The following is a 15,957-nucleotide window of genomic DNA, read 5'->3' on the forward strand; positions in this document are numbered from 1 at the left end:
TCCTCTTCCAGGGCCCCCTCCGAGGGCTGTCTTTGCCGCACCGCAAGTATGTGGGGGGGGATTTGAGAACTTCCATAAACGATTTTAAGGCCAGCCCAATTTCCATTGAATATGCAAATGATTATTTACCACTTTGTAATGGATACAAACAGGCAGAATATGCTCTAAAAAAGAAAGTTCTCTCGTTCCTTGTACATTCTGTTTGCTTGGCCTGCTGTGCCTTCACATTTCCAATGTTTAAAAACAGGTGGTTTTGGACAATATAGAATAAAGGTTCTGGATTCGCCCTCTCCATACACAGAGGAATCAGAAATAAGGGAACGTGTTATATTTTCCCTATATTAATAGCTACTGTTATTTTTATAGATAATAATACAGGTTTTAAAAAAAGCATTCAAAAAGTACATACTTACCTTATATAAGACCATGTTATTAATTTTCTTGTTTTGTGTTTTATTGCCCTTTTTTCTCTCGGTCATTATAGAATCCTGGCTGCAAAGCTCTGGGCTTGGCACTGGAAAAGACTGTTCATGATCTTGTTACCAGAAAGAATACACATGAGAGCATGTAATTAAACCATTGAATCGGTTAAAAAGGTCATTTCTCTTTAAAAAAACTGGAAGTCTAAGAAACTGATAGAAAATCCAGTCAATTTACAAGTTTGCTACAATTAAAGGAACATATGGTATGAAAATCTAAACCCAAGAAAGCAAATGGATATGATTCTACTCACTTTACAATAGGATTCCTCCCTATATAAAAGTTTTTGCTGAGTGAGTTGCAGGGTGTTAAAAATCTTTGCATGGCCCTGGTGTGGAAGCTGTTTCTTCTGTCACTTAGTGGCTTGGGTCTCAGTCTACCATCCCAGGTGCCATCCTGGCCAGATCTTATTTCCACAATCTATTTTTCAAACTGTATGACCACCTCCACCAGGCTTTTGCTTCCAACTGTGTGAGAAGCTGTGAAAGTGAACATTACCCAAAGGTATAGAGGATGAGTTTGGACAATGAATCCATACATGCTATGGCAACAATTTAGGCTGGTTCTCACTGCCATTGAGCTGAGGGGCATCTGAGAAGGAGCTAAAGCTAAACAAGGTACTTCCTCTGCCACATTTCCCTACAGAACAGCTCCTGGGTCTATTACAACTTCTGTGTCTTTCTGCTGCTACTAGCATGGCATTCATCAGTCTCTGCTGCCAAGGTACCTGAGCTGGGAGGATAGCATAGACAAGGGGACCATTGCTTAATGACTTAATATATTCTTTCTTCAGGCTGGATACAGTTAAATCCCATGACTAAAATTTAAGTGTTCCTAAAAATGCCCAGCTGCCTATTTTCAGATGATCCTTTTAGATCATTTACTTTAACTGAATTATAATGACCTTCATTAAATAAATATCTGTTTTCAACTGTGCTTTTAATAATGAGGAGTGTATTTTTCCACATTACAACCAGAGGTAGGTGGTTCTAGGCTTGGTTAGTTCAGCAATGCAATATTGTCAGGGTTTCTGGTCCATTTCGCTGAGACTCTTTGTTTTCTCCTTATGGTTACAAGAAGGCTCCCATAGCTTCAACTGTCCAATCTTCATGTAACAACATGGTCTTCAGTGGTCTCTCTTATCTCCCTCATGCCCTTCACAAATTTTTGTGATAAGTAGTAAACTTGGTTTTGCTTTACTAACAGGTTATTTTGGTGGTCTTTTTAGGAATTCAACAGTCAACAGAAGTTTAAAAAAATAAACAAAAATATATGTCTCAAAAAATATAGGAAGACAGATTAGTAGTAGCAGGGACGTTTACATTGCGCGTGTGTGTACGTTTTAACAACCAGAGGCTGGTTAAATTAATTATGTCACATCCATACAATGAAATGGAAATCCTGTTCTTGCATGGTAAATTTGTTTGCTCCTCTTCCAGACTATTTCAGCCCAAATCTCTTTCCTCAAACCTCTTCTCCCTACCTCTTATTTTTAACTGATTACTTTTCGTATCTTCTGGGCCCCATTAAGAGATAGAAACCACAGTAATTTAAACAGGGAAAGTTTAATATAAAGAATTATTAACTATAACAAAGTATTACTTATAGGAGGGGGAAAAAAAAGCTCTGAAGAATATAGAAATAGCAGATATAGGGAGCAGCCACCATTTCTAGGCTGAGGCACATCCTTCCAAAGAAGGAACACATCTGTAAGAGGACACTCCAGACCTTGTAGAACACTTAATGACAGAGAAGTTTGCTGAGTTGCTGTGTTCACAGAATTTGCTGGAAAGCTGGCATCCGGGTTGCTGGTTGCCCACAGGAAGGGACAATGTGCTCCTGGCTATAGTACAATGCAAGAGCCTGCTGAGAGGAGGACACAGGAAGAAAAGTCCTTTCCTCCTGCAGTGTCCCTTTAGTGCCCTCTACTGACAATGCTTAATATCATGTCCATGATAAAGGAGACAGGTTTCCATGATCTGGCTCCATTATCACAGAGCAGGCAATGAAGGGTAGATTTGGAGATCAGACAAATAAACTGACATGCCTTTCCTCACACTTCACTGAGAAAACAGCCACCAGATGGGAACTCACCATCAAACCTGCACCCCTCCTGGGATTAATACTCATCTTCTCCTTTTGACTTGTTCTAACTGCAGATGTCCCCTTTCTTCTGCATCATCAATTTCTTCCGTACCACTGGAACATATGAAGCAGCATATAAACATGTTCTAGTTCCTCTGCACTGCTTATTTATTAAATTTTGGCAGTCCAGCATCCATTCCCATCTCTTTGATAAAAAAGCATAAGTAGACAAATTCCTGAATTTACATCTTCACACCAGACCTCACCTTGTAGCTCAATACTCATATATTTTCCTGTCCCACCATCACCAATACTGAGGAGGTGGTCACATAAGGAATGTGGACCTGACTCTGACCTTTCATTTCCCTCTCTTTTTCTGTTGAAGGCTTTTTATTTCTTCTTGCTTGCTAATGGGAAATTCCTTTGAGTGATTTCTTGGATTTTCTCTTCCCGTGCAAAACTTTTTCACTCCTTTAAACTTTAAAGTTATTTTAGTTTTCTAGGCTACTAAAAGCAGATTATCATGAAATGGGTTGGCTGAACAGTGGGAATTTGTTAGCTTACAGTTTGTGTTGGTTTGAAACTATCATGTACCCCAGGGCAGCCATCGTCTTTTAATCCTAATCTTAATCTTGTGTGTGGAGGGGGCCAGCATGTGGCCTTTGTCTGCCCATGGCTTCCCACTGGTTTAAAGTGATGTGGTGCCTTTAATTTCAGCAGATTTTCCCTGCAGAGGCATGTTTGTCACAGAGGTGAGGTAGGAGGGTGGCTTTGTTTGCTTCTTTTTTCTAACCCCTGGGGCCTGAATTCCTTGAAGGAGGGATTCTACTTGAGCTGGGCCCTGCCTGTTTTTCTTAGGGGAAGATACACCCTTTAGGGAATTAACCATTTCATCTGACTAGTTACTTTGTCTCTCAGACAAGCATTAGTTCCACCCTTGCCTGGGGCAGTGCTGCAGACTGAGAATACTTCAGTTCTATCTAATGAGCTGTTAAGAAGTAAAAAGCAAAAAAGCATTTTTAGAGCTGAATCCCCTTCCTTGGATTTGTCAATCAACAGCTTGAGTTGGCACATGGCTCTATGTATCTCCAGGCTCTATATGCCCCCTTTTCTTGGGGTCCAGCCCTTTTCCAGTATTTTGTGCTGTTCAACTCAAAAAGCCTCTGTTGTTGTTTTCCTTTTCCATCAGTCGTGCCCCCTCTCTCTTGTGGCAAAAACTCCAAGTTCTAGAGGGAAAGATAGACAATAAAGATGAGATGGTATAATCTAGGAATGCCTACAGTGTATACAATGAGAGTGACTAAATGTACAGATGAATAAATATTTTTTCCATGAGGAAGTACAAAGGAATGTCAATATTGCAGGGTGTTAAAAATAGATGGTAATTTATATTTTAAAAATTTAACTTATGTGTGAGACTAAAGCAAAAAATGTCTATTTGGTACAAAATTTATATTTTGACAAGTGCATTTCCTAACGTAACATATATGGACAGTTTAATTGAACACCGTAAGTACATGGAACCTTCAATAGGGCATAAGATTTTGTAGGTTTGTCCAAAGTGATGCCCCAATAAATCCCAGAGTGACTTGAACAGTGACTAAAAAAGTATTTGTGAAGTCCCTTGGGGGAATGGTGAGAAAGGGGAAAAATTCAACTTCCCCATTTGGAGAACTGCTGATATTCTTGCAAGCAGTGGGGACAACCAAATCAATAGACCAAACACTCAGTCTTGGGGTTTGTTCATATGAAACTTATTCCCACAAAGGATAGACTAAACCTGCTTAAAATTAGGCCAAAGAATCACCCCCAGAGAACCTTCTGTTGCTCAGATGTGGCCTCTCTCTCTCTCAGCCTACATGACAAGCAAACTCACTGCCCTCCCCCGTCTACTGGGACACAACTCCCAGGGGTGTAAACCTCCCTGGCAATGTGGGACAGAAATCGTAGAATGAGCTGGGGCTCAGTGTCAAGGGATTGAGAAAACCTCAGCTGAAAGGGGGAAGAGAGAAATGAGACAAAATAAAGTGTTAGTGGCTGAGAGATTTCAAATAGTGGAGAGGTTATCCTGGAGGTAATTCTTATGCATTTTATAGATATCCCCTTTTAGTTTAAGGTGTATTAGAAAGGCTAGAGGGAAGTGCTTGAAACTGTAGAGCTGTGTTCCAGTAGCCATGTTTCTTGAAGATGAATGGATAATGCTATAGCTTTTGCAATGTGACTATATGATTGTGAAAACCTTGTGTCTGATGCTCCTTTTATCTACGATATTGATAGATAAGTAAAAAATATGGGTTAAAATAAATAAATAATAGTGGGAACAAATGTTAAATAAATTGAGTAGATTGACATATTAGTGAACAATGAAAAGGAGTGGTAAGGGGTATAGAAAAAAAATAGAACAAAGGTTAAAATCTATTGAGTAGTTGGAAATACTAGTGATCAGTGAGAAGGGTAAGGTGTATGGTATGTGAAAGTTTTTCCTTTTTATTTCTTTTTCCGGAGTCATGCAAATTTTCTAAAAAATGATGATGGTGATGAATATACTATTATGTGATGATATTTTGAGCCATTGATTGTACACCATACATGGAATGTTGTATGTTAAGAACATTCATATTTATATGTTGTTTTGGTTTGATAATACAAAATAAATTTAAAAAAACAACAACTCCTAGTTCTTTTAGTGCTTATTCCAGGTTTATCTGTGCTGGGTGCCTGTTTTCAGTAGTCAGAATGTGTTAATTAATTCTGCAACTGGAGCTTGGTTGAGCTAATCCCTTGCTACTAGCAAAGTCTGTTTCCTTTCCCCTTTGGGAAACCAGCTTGCTGTGCCCCTAGGTAAGGGTCACCTGTCTCCATTAAGACAGGGGCACTTACAGTTCTGTGTGGGCTCTCAGCCATTATGCCTGGTCTATACTGGTGCATGCTGTGTGTCTGGTCACTGATGTTCCCCCAGCAGTTGTTCTGTACTGTTTCTGGCTATTTACTAGCTGCTCTAGAGGATGAACTTAATGGCACACTTCACTATGCCACCATCAGCCATTACTTTTTTCCTGCCTGCTCCCCCCCTCCTTTTTTTTAAAACTGTTTTTATTGTACAATATAACATATATACAAAGCAAGGAAATAAAAAAAAAACAATAGTTTTCAAAGCACTCTTCAACAAGTGGTTACAGGACAGATCCCAGAGTTTGTCATGGGCTACCACACAATCCTCTCATATTTTTCCTTCTACCTGCTCCAGAATATAGGAGGCTAGAGGGCTTCAGTATTTTTTTATCATCACCACTGACTTTTTTTCAGTGAAAATAACATATGTACAAAAAAGCTATAAATTTCAAAGCACAGCACCACAATTAGTTGTAGAACATATTTCAGGGTTTGACCTGGGTTCCAATTTCACATTTTTAGGTTTTTACTTCTACTTGCTCTAAAATACTGGAGACTAAAAGAGATATCAATTTAATGATTCAGCATTCATATTCATTTATTAAATCCTATCTTCTCTGTATAACTCCACCATCACCCTTGATCTTTCCATCCCTCTCTTTAGGGGTGTTTGGGCTATGGCCAGTCTACATTTTTTATATTGGAAGAGTCTGTCACTAATATGGGGTAGGGAGATGGAACTATCTGATGTTATGGAGAGGCTGGGCTAGGTCTCAGGACTTATCTGGACCAGGGACCCATCTGGAGGTTGTAGGTTTCTGGAAAGTTCCTCTAGTGCATGGAACCTTGTGGAATCTTATATATTGCCCTAAGTGTTCTTTAAGATTGGCTGGAATAGTTCTGGTTGGGGGGTTGGCAAGTTATGATATGTAGCAAAGTCTAATTGAAGTTTGCATAAAAGCAACATCCAGAGTAGACTCTTGACTCTATTTGAACTCTCACTGCCACTGATACTTTATTAATTATACTTCTTTTCCCACTTTTGGTCAGCTGCCCCCACCCCCTTTTTTTTTCGCATGGGCAGGCGCTGGGAATTGAACCCAGGTCTCCGGCATGGCAGGCGAGAACTCAGCCTGGTGAACCACCATGACCCGCCCTGCCCCCTCATTTTTGAAGGACAATTTTGCTAGGTGTAGAATTCTTCATTGTCAGTTTTTCTCTTCAGAATCTTAAATATATCATACCACTGCCTTCTCACCTCCATGGTTTCTGCTGAGAAATCCCCACATAGTCTTATCAAGCTTCCCTTGTGTATGATGGACTGCTTTTCTCTTGCTGCTTTCAGAATTCTCTCTTTGACTTGGACATCTGACGGTCTGATTAGAAAGTGTCTTGGAGGAGGTCTATATGGATCTGTTCTCTTTGGTGTACGCTACACTTCTTGGACCTGTTAATTTTTGTCTTTCATGAGAGAAGGGGAATTTTCAGTGATTCTTTTCTCCATGAGTCTTTCTGCCCCTTTTCCCTTCTCTTCTCCTTCTGAGACATTATTTCATGCAAACAACAATAAAATAAGAGCAAGAGTAGCTATTCTAATATCTGACAAATCAGACTTGAAATGTAAAACAAAAGAGACAAAGAATGACACTATGTATTAATAAAAGGAACAATTTGTGGGAAACAGACCTTTTGACCTTTAGGCTAAACCTTGAGATGGTGACCCGGAATATTGGGTCACACACCACTGGTGGCTCCTCTCCTACAAGGAAGCTTTGAAGGGTAAAAGGGCTGGGGGCTGGAATGTGCTATTCTTTGAAGAGATTTCACAGATAAACCACTTAGCTTAAAAGGTTTTGCATTTTCTTGTATTTTACATATTGGTGTAATTGTAATTAACATTAAAGAATAACTTGATATTACTTTCTCCTGCCTTTTGAAGTAACCACTAATAAATAGCTGGAGCAAAACTAGCAACAGGCTCTTGGCTCTAGAAGTTCAAGAGTCCCCTGCTCCCATTTTCAGAAATCTGTGTCTTCCTTAATTCTCGTGCTACCCTGTCAGTAACAACAATTCAACAAGAAGACAAAAACAATAATAAATATTTGTGCTCCAAAGTACATGAGGCAAACACTGACAACACTGAAGGGAGAAATAGACACCACCATAACAGTTGGAGACTTCAATTCTCTGCTCTCATCAATGGATAGACCATCTAGACAGAGGATCAATAAAGAAACAGATTTTTTGAATAATGCAATAAATAAACTAGACTTAACAGACATTTACAGAACATTACATCCACAACAGCAAGATACACACTTTTCTCAAGTACTCATGGATCTTCTCAAGGGTAGACCATATGCCGGGTCACAAAGCAAGTCTCAATAAATTTAAAAAGATTGAAGTCATACAAAGCATTTCCTTGGATAATAATGGAATCAAGTTGGAAATTAATAACAGGCAGAGGGCCAGAAATTCACAAATATCTGGAGGCTAAATAACACACTCTTAAACAACCAGTGGGTCAAGGAAGAAATTACAAGAGAAATCAGTAAACATCTTGAGGCAAGAAAAAATGAAAACACAACACATCAAAATTTATAGGATGCAATAAGGTAGTTTTAAGGGGGAAATGTATTAAATGCCTTCCTAAAAAAAAGAAGAAAGAGCAAAAATCTAGGGATTTTTAGTTTACTTGGAAGAACTAGAGAAATAAAAGCAAACTAACCTCAGGGAAACAAAAGGAAAGAAATAATGGAGGAAGGGAGACAGGGAGGGAGAGGGAGGGAGGGGGGAGGGAGGAATTGAAGAGGAAATGAAAGCTATCAAATTCATTCTATGATGCCAACATCACCCTAACACCAAAGCAAGACAAAGATACTACAGAAAAGAAAATAATAAACCAATCTCTCTAAATGAATATAGATGCAAAAATCCTCAACAAAATACTTGCAAATCAAATCCAGCAGCATATTAAAAGATTATACACCATGAACAAATGGGATTTATTCCAGGTATGCAAGGATGGTTAAACTTAGAAAATCAATTAATGTAATATACCATCCAACAAATCAAAGCAGAAAAAACCCATGATCATCTCAAATGATGCAGAAAAGGCATTTGACAAAATTCAACATCCTTTCTTGATGAAACACTTCAAAGGATAAGAATAAAAGGGAGCTTCCTCAACATGAGAAAGGGAATATATGAAAAACCCACAACTAGCATCATCCTCAATGGGTGTGCTGGTTTGAAAGGATGTATGTCCCCTAGAAAAGCCATGTTTTAATCCTAATCCCATTTTATAAAGGCAGCTGTTTCTTCTAATTCCTATTCAGTACTGTATATTTGAAACTAATCAGATCATCTCCCTGGAGAAGTGATTTAATCAAGAGTGGTTGTTAAGCTGGACTAGGTGATGACATGTCTCCACCCATTTGGGTGGGTCTTGATAAGTTTCTGGAGTCCTATAAAAGAGGAAACATTTTGGAGAATGAAGGAGATTCAGAGAGAGTAGAGAATGCTGCAGCACCACGAAGCAGAAAGTCCACAAGCCAGCAACTTTTGGAGATGAAGAAGGAAAACGCCTCCTGGGGAGCTTCATGAAACTGGAAGCCAGGAGAGAAAGCTAGCAGATGACATGGCAGTTCACCATGTGCCCTTACAGCTGAGAGAGAAGCCCTGACTGTGTTCGCCATGTTCCTTCTCACTTGAGAGAGAAACCCTGAACTTCATCGGCTTTCTTGAACCAAGGTGTCTTTCCCTGGATACCTTTTATTGTACATTTTTATAGACTTGTAATTGGGACATTTTCTCAGACTTATAACTGTAAACTAGCAACTAATTAAATTTCCCTTTTTAAAAGCCGTCCCATTTCTGGTATATTGCATTCCAGCAGCTAGCAAACTAGAACAGATTTTGGTACTGAGAGTGGGGTGCTGCTGCTGTGGTTTGCAAATACCAAACATGTTGGAACAGCTTTTTAAATGGGTAAGGGGAATCTGGAAGAGTTGTGAGAAGCTTGATAGAGAAGGCCTAGAATGCTTTGAAGAGACTGTTGGTAGAAACGTGGACTCTAAAGACACTTCTGATAAAGCCTTGGATAGAAATGAGACATGTGTCATTACAGACTGGAAGGAAAGCAATCCTTGTTTTAAAATGGCAGATAATCTGGCAAAGTTGACTAGTGGCTTTGGCTGGAAGGCAGATTTTAAAAGCCATGAACTTGGATATTTAGCAGAAGAGATCTCCAAATTAAATGTTGAAAGTGCAGCCTGGTTTCTCCTCACAGCTTACAGTGAAATGCAACAGGAGAGAGATAAGCTGAAAACTGAACTCTTGGGTACAAAGAAACCAGAAATTAATATCCTGGAAAATTCTGGGCTTCCAGGAAGGGCGACCCCAGAGAATAGTGCTTCATGTGAGGATTTGCCCAGATGTGGAACCAGTCAGCCATTTCAGAGAAAGCCAGGGTCGGACATGGAGTTATCCAGGAAGGATTTGTGGAAACTCCTTATGTCTAATGGGCACCATCCAAGGCTACTGCATAGAAAGCCAATGAGAGTGCTGTGGGACATGTATAAACAGAACCGCTGCCAGTCTGGACTGGAGGGTTCAGAGAAGGGACAACTGGAGGAAAAATAACTTCAGAGGCAAGACCATGGAGGCTGAGGTCTGAAGTCAGGAAGCCTCAGGTCAGGAGAGCAGACCCACCCAAGTCCATGGAGAGGGTGAGTTTACCCCGAAGGCAGAAGATGGGCCTTCCACCTCAATGCAGTGGAAGAGTCATTCCGCCTCAGGTGTTGGGAAGAGTGAAGTACATTCCTTGGGGTTTGGGGAGAGCCTGGCTGCCACCACATGGTGGGGTTGAGTGTGTGCCATGGAGATGGCAGAGAGCCTGGGAGCAGCCCCAATGCTTGGAGAGGGTGGAACATAACATCCCCAACTGCACCTTTACCTGCCTTGAAACAAATCACCATAGTGAGTGCCCAAACCCATACCTGCTGTATGACCATTCCACAAACACAAGGCCTTAGACTACTGAAAGAAATCAATTCCCAAAGTAAATCAATCAAGATATTTATATACCATGAGGACAGCAGAAGATCACTAAGCATATCACCATGCAGACAGATATAGCCCTGCCTAATGACCAAATTAAAACACCAGAGGAGCCAAAGATGTTGGAACAACTAATCAAAGATGTTTGTACATTCTACTTAATAAAATAAGTGGGATAGCTAATGACATAAACAAGATCAAGAAGACAGTAGAAGAGCATTAAGAAGAATTTGAAAGAATAAATAGAAAAATGGCAGAAATCACAGAGATTAAAGACTGTTGACCAAATAAACAATATACTAGAGGCACACAACACCAGATTTGAAGAGACAAAAGAAAGAATAAGTGATATAGAGGACAGGATAACTGATTTTGAAGAGAACAGCAAGTGGCAAAAAAGATGGAAAAAATTGAATTGGATCTCAAGGAAATGGTAGACAAAACAAAGCACTCAAATATAAGAATCATTGATGTCCCAGAAGGAGAAGAGTGGAGTAAAGGTCTAGGAAGAGTAGTTGAGGATATAATGGGGGAAAACTTCCCATCCCTGATAAAGGACATAAACATACAAATAAAAGAAGCCCAATGAACACCTAACAGAATAAATCCAAATAGGCTTTCCCCAAGACACATACGAATCAGTCTGTCAAATATTGAAGAGAAGCAGAAAATCCTCAAAGCAGCAAGAGAAAAACATTCTACTACATACAAGGGAAACCAAGTAAAACTGAATTCGGACTACTCAGCACCCTGGAGGCAAGAAGGCAGTGGTATGATATATTCAAGATCCTGAAAGAGAAAGACTTCCAGCCAAGACTTCTGTACCTTGCCAAGTTGTCCTTCAAAACTGAGAGAGAGATTAAAGTTTTCACAGACGAAGAAGTCCTGAAGGAATTTGTCAACAAGAGAACAGCCCTATGGAAATACTAAAAGGAGTTCTGCCAGCTGAAAAAAAAAAAAAAGGTGAGGGAGGGCTGGAGGAGGGCACAGAATTGAAGAGTACCCCTAAGGATAATTTAAATAATACAAGGAGAAAGAGGGGAAAGAATATATATATCTGACAAATAAAATAAAAAAGATAAGATGGTGGAATCAAGAAATGTCTTTTCGGTAATAACTTTGAACATTAACAGACTAAATTTACCAATTCAAAGATACAGAGATTGGCAGAATGGATTAAGAAACATAAGCGCTATATGCTGCTTACAAGAAACTCATCTTAGACACAAGCATACAAATAAGTTGAAAGTGAAAGGATGGAAAAAGATTTTCCATGCAAATTGTAACCAAAAGAAAGTGGGAGTAGCTATACTAATATCGGACATAATAGACTTTAAATGTAAAGACATCATAAGAGAAAGAAGGACACTATATACTAATTAAAGGGTCAGTTCACCAAGAAGATATAATGGTCATAAATGTGTATCCTCCCAATCAAGGAGCTCCAAAGTACATGAGACAGACATTGGCAAAACTGAAAGGAGTGATAGATGTCTCAACAAAAATAGTAGGAGACTTCAATACACCACTCTCCTCTGTAGATAGAACAGCCAGACAGAAGATCAACAAGGAAATAGGGAAGTTAAATAACTTGATAAATGAATTAAACCTAACAGACATATTTAGGTCATTGTACCAGACAGCACAAGGATGTGCATTCTTCTCTAGTGCTCACGGAACATTCTCCAGGATAAATCATATGGTGGGACACAAAACAGGTCTTTATAAATTTTAAAACACTGAAATTATTCAGAGCACTTTCTCTGATCACAATGGGATGAAATTGGACCCTATAACCACCAAAGAATGAGGACATTCACGAATATATGAAGATTAAATAACACACTGTTAAACAACCAGTGGGTCAAAGAAGAAATCGACAGAGAAGTAGTAGCTATCTGGAGATGAATGAAAATGAGAATACAACTTATCAGAACTTACAGGATGCAGCAAAGACTGTGCTGAGGGAAATTTATTGCCCTAAATGCCTACATTAAAAAAAAAAAAGGGCAAAAATTCAAGACTTAACAGCACACCTGGAGGAATGTGAGAAAGAACAGCAAACTAGCCCCAAAGCAAATAGAAGAAGAGAAATAACAAAGATTAAAGCATAGTTAAATGAATGGGGGAACAAAAGAACAACACAAAGAATCAATAAAACCAAAAGTTGGTTCTTTGAGAAAATCCATAGAATTGATGGGCCATTAGCAAGACTGACAAAGAAAAACAGAAAGGGGATGCAAATAAACAAAATCAGAAGTGAGAAGGTGTGCATTATGACAGACCCTGAAGAAATAAAAGAAATCGTAGGAGGATACTATGAAAACTATATGCCAACAACTAGACAACTTGGATGAAACGGACAAATTCTTGGAGACACACAAACAAGCTACACTGACTCAGGGAGCCAACAGAAGATCTCAACAAAACAATCACAAGTAAAGAGATTCAATCAGTCATCAAAAATCTTCCTCCAAAGAAAGCCCAGGACCAGATGGCATCACAGGGGAATTTTATCAAGCATTTCAAAAGAACTAACACCAATCCTGCTCAAACTTTTCCAAAAAATTAAGGAAAAAGGAACTCTACCTAGCTCGTTTTATGAATCTAATATCATTTTTATATGACATAATATCTTTTTTTATTAATTAAAGAAAAAAAGAAATTAACACAACATTAAGAATCATTCCATTCTACATATGCAATCAGTAATTCTTAACATCATCACATAGATGCATGATCATCATTTCTTAGTACATTTGCATCGATTTAGGAAAAGAACTAGCAAAACAACAGAAAAAGATATAGAATGTTAATATAGAGAAAAAATAAAAATAATAATAGTAAAAAAAACAGAAAAGGAAAAAGAAAAAAAAGACACAAACAAACAAACAAACAGACAAAAAAAAACCCCCTATAGCTCAGATGCAGCTTCATTCAGTGTTTTAACATGATCTAATATCATTTTAATACCAAAACTGAGTAAAGATGCTATAAGAAAGGAAAACTACAAGCCAATCTCCCCAATGAACATAGATGTAAAAATTCTCAGTAAAATATTAGCAAATAAAATCCAACAACACATTAAAAAAATTATACGCCATGATGAAGAGGGTTTGTGCCAGGAATGCAAGGATGGTTCAACCCAAGAAAATCAATTAATGTAATGCAGCACATTAACAAATCAAAAGGGAAAAATCAATGATCATCTTGATTGATGCTGGGAAAGCATTTGACAAAATTCAACATCATTTTATAATAAAAACACTCCAAAAGATAGGAATCAAGAGTACCTACCTCAGTATGATAATAGGAATATATGAAAAACCAATAGCCAGCATTGTACTCAATGGATACAGACTGAAAGCTTTCCACCTAAGATCAGGAACAAGACAAGGATGCCCACTGTCACCACTATTATTCAACGTTGTGCTAGAAGTTCTAGCTAGAGCAATCAGGCAGGACAAAGAAATAAAAGGCATCCAAATTGGAAAGGAAGAAGTAAAATTCTCATTATTTGTAGATGATATGATACTATACTTGGAAGATCCTGAGAAATCTACAGCAAAGTTACTTGAGCTAATAAACAAATTCAGCAAGGTGGCGGGATATAAAATTAATGTGCAAAAATCAGTACACAATATACAAACAATGACCTAGCTGAGGAGTCAGTTAAGGAAAAAATTCCATTCAGAATAGCAACTAAAAGAATCAAGTACTTAGGAATGAACTAGGGACATAAAGGACTTATACACAGAAAAGTACATAACATTGCTAAAAGAAATCAAAGATCTAAATAGGTGGAAAGACATTCTCTGCTCATGGATAGGAAGGCTAAATATAGCTAAGATGTCAGTTCTCCCCAAACTGATCTACACATTCCTCACAGTACCAATAAAAATTTTGACAACCTTCTTTGAAGATTTTGAAAAGCTAATTACCAAATTTATCTGGAAGGGAAAGAGACCCCAAATAGCTAAAAGCATCCTAAAAAAGAATGAAGTGGGAGAATTAACACTCCCTGATTTTAACTACTATTATAAAGCCACAGTGATCAAAACAGCATGGTATTGGCACAAAGACAGAAGGATTGACCAATGGAATGGAATCGAGAGTGCAGAAATAGACCACCAAATGTATGGTGAATTGATATTTTTTTTTATTAATTAAAGAAAAAAGAAATTAACACAACATTTAGAAATCATTCCATTCTACATATGCAATCAGTAATTCTTAATATCATCACATAGATGCACGATCATCATTTCTTAGTACATTTGCATCAATTTAGGAAAAGAACTAGCAAAACAACAGAAAAAGATATAGAATGTTAATATAGAGAAAAAAATAGTAATTAAAAAAAAGAAAAGGAAAAAGAAAAAAAAACAAAGGACACAAACAAACAAACAAACAAAAAACTATAGCTCAGATGCAGCTTCATTCAGTGTTTTAACATAATTACATTACAATTAGGTAGTATTGTACTGTTCATTTTTGAGTTTTTGTATCTAGTCCTGTTGCACAGTCTGTATCCCTTCAGCTCCAATTACCCATTATCTTATCCTGTTTCTAACTCCTGCTTGTCTCTGTTACCAATGACATATTCCAAGTTTATTCTCGAATGTCCGTTCACATCAGTGGGACCATACAGTATTTGTCCTTTAGTTTTTGGCTAGACTCACTCAGCATAATGTTCTCTAGGTCCATCCATGTTATTACATGCTTCATAAGTTTATTCTGTCTTAAAGCTGCATAATATTCCATTGTATGTATATACCACAGTTTGTTTAGCCACTCGTCTGTTGATGGACATTTTGGCTGTTTCCATCTCTTTGCAATTGTAAATAATGCTGCTATAAACATTGGTGTGCAAATGTCCGTTTGTGTCTTTGCCCTTAAGTCCTTTGAGTAGATACCTAGCAATGGTATTGTTGGGTCGTATGGCAATTCTATATCCAGTTTTTTGAGGAACCGCCAAACTGCCTTCCACAGCGGTTGCACCATTTCACATTCCCACCAGCAGTGGATAAGTGTGCCTCTTTCTCCGCATCCTCTCCAGCACTTGTCATTTTCTGTTTTGTTGATAATGGCCATTCTGGTGGGTGTGAGATGATATCTCATTGTGGTTTTGATTTGCATTTCTCTAATGGCCAGGGACATTGAGCATCTCTTCATGTGCCTTTTGGACATTTGTATTTCCTCTTCTGAGAGGTGTCTGTTCAAGTGTTTTTCCCATTTTGTAATTGGGTTGGCTGTCTTTTTGTTGTTGAGTTGAACAATCTCTTTCTAAATTCTGGATACTAGACCTTTATCTGATATGTCGTTTCCAAATATTGTCTCCCATTGTGTAGGCTGTCTTTCTACTTTCTTGATGAAGTTCTTTGATGCACAGAAGTGTTTAATTTTGAGGAGCTCCCATTTATTTATTTCTTTCTTCAG

The 15,957-nt window shown here is 38.2% G+C and overlaps 1 protein-coding gene across 1 annotated transcript in view; it reads left to right on the top strand.

Annotated features, from left to right (window-relative positions):
* Positions 1 to 2,944, top strand: part of MCMDC2 (minichromosome maintenance domain containing 2) — a 79,044-nt gene extending 76,100 nt beyond the window's left edge. The window contains exon 16 of the mRNA XM_077166932.1: positions 485 to 2,944. The gene's annotated coding sequence lies outside the window, so the exon portion shown is untranslated. The remainder of the gene's footprint in view (positions 1 to 484) is intronic.
* The last annotated feature ends 13,013 nt before the right edge of the window (positions 2,945 to 15,957 follow it).

This window comes from Tamandua tetradactyla, chromosome 6 (assembly GCF_023851605.1).
Source record: "Tamandua tetradactyla isolate mTamTet1 chromosome 6, mTamTet1.pri, whole genome shotgun sequence".
Classification (NCBI taxonomy): domain Eukaryota; kingdom Metazoa; phylum Chordata; class Mammalia; order Pilosa; family Myrmecophagidae; genus Tamandua; species Tamandua tetradactyla.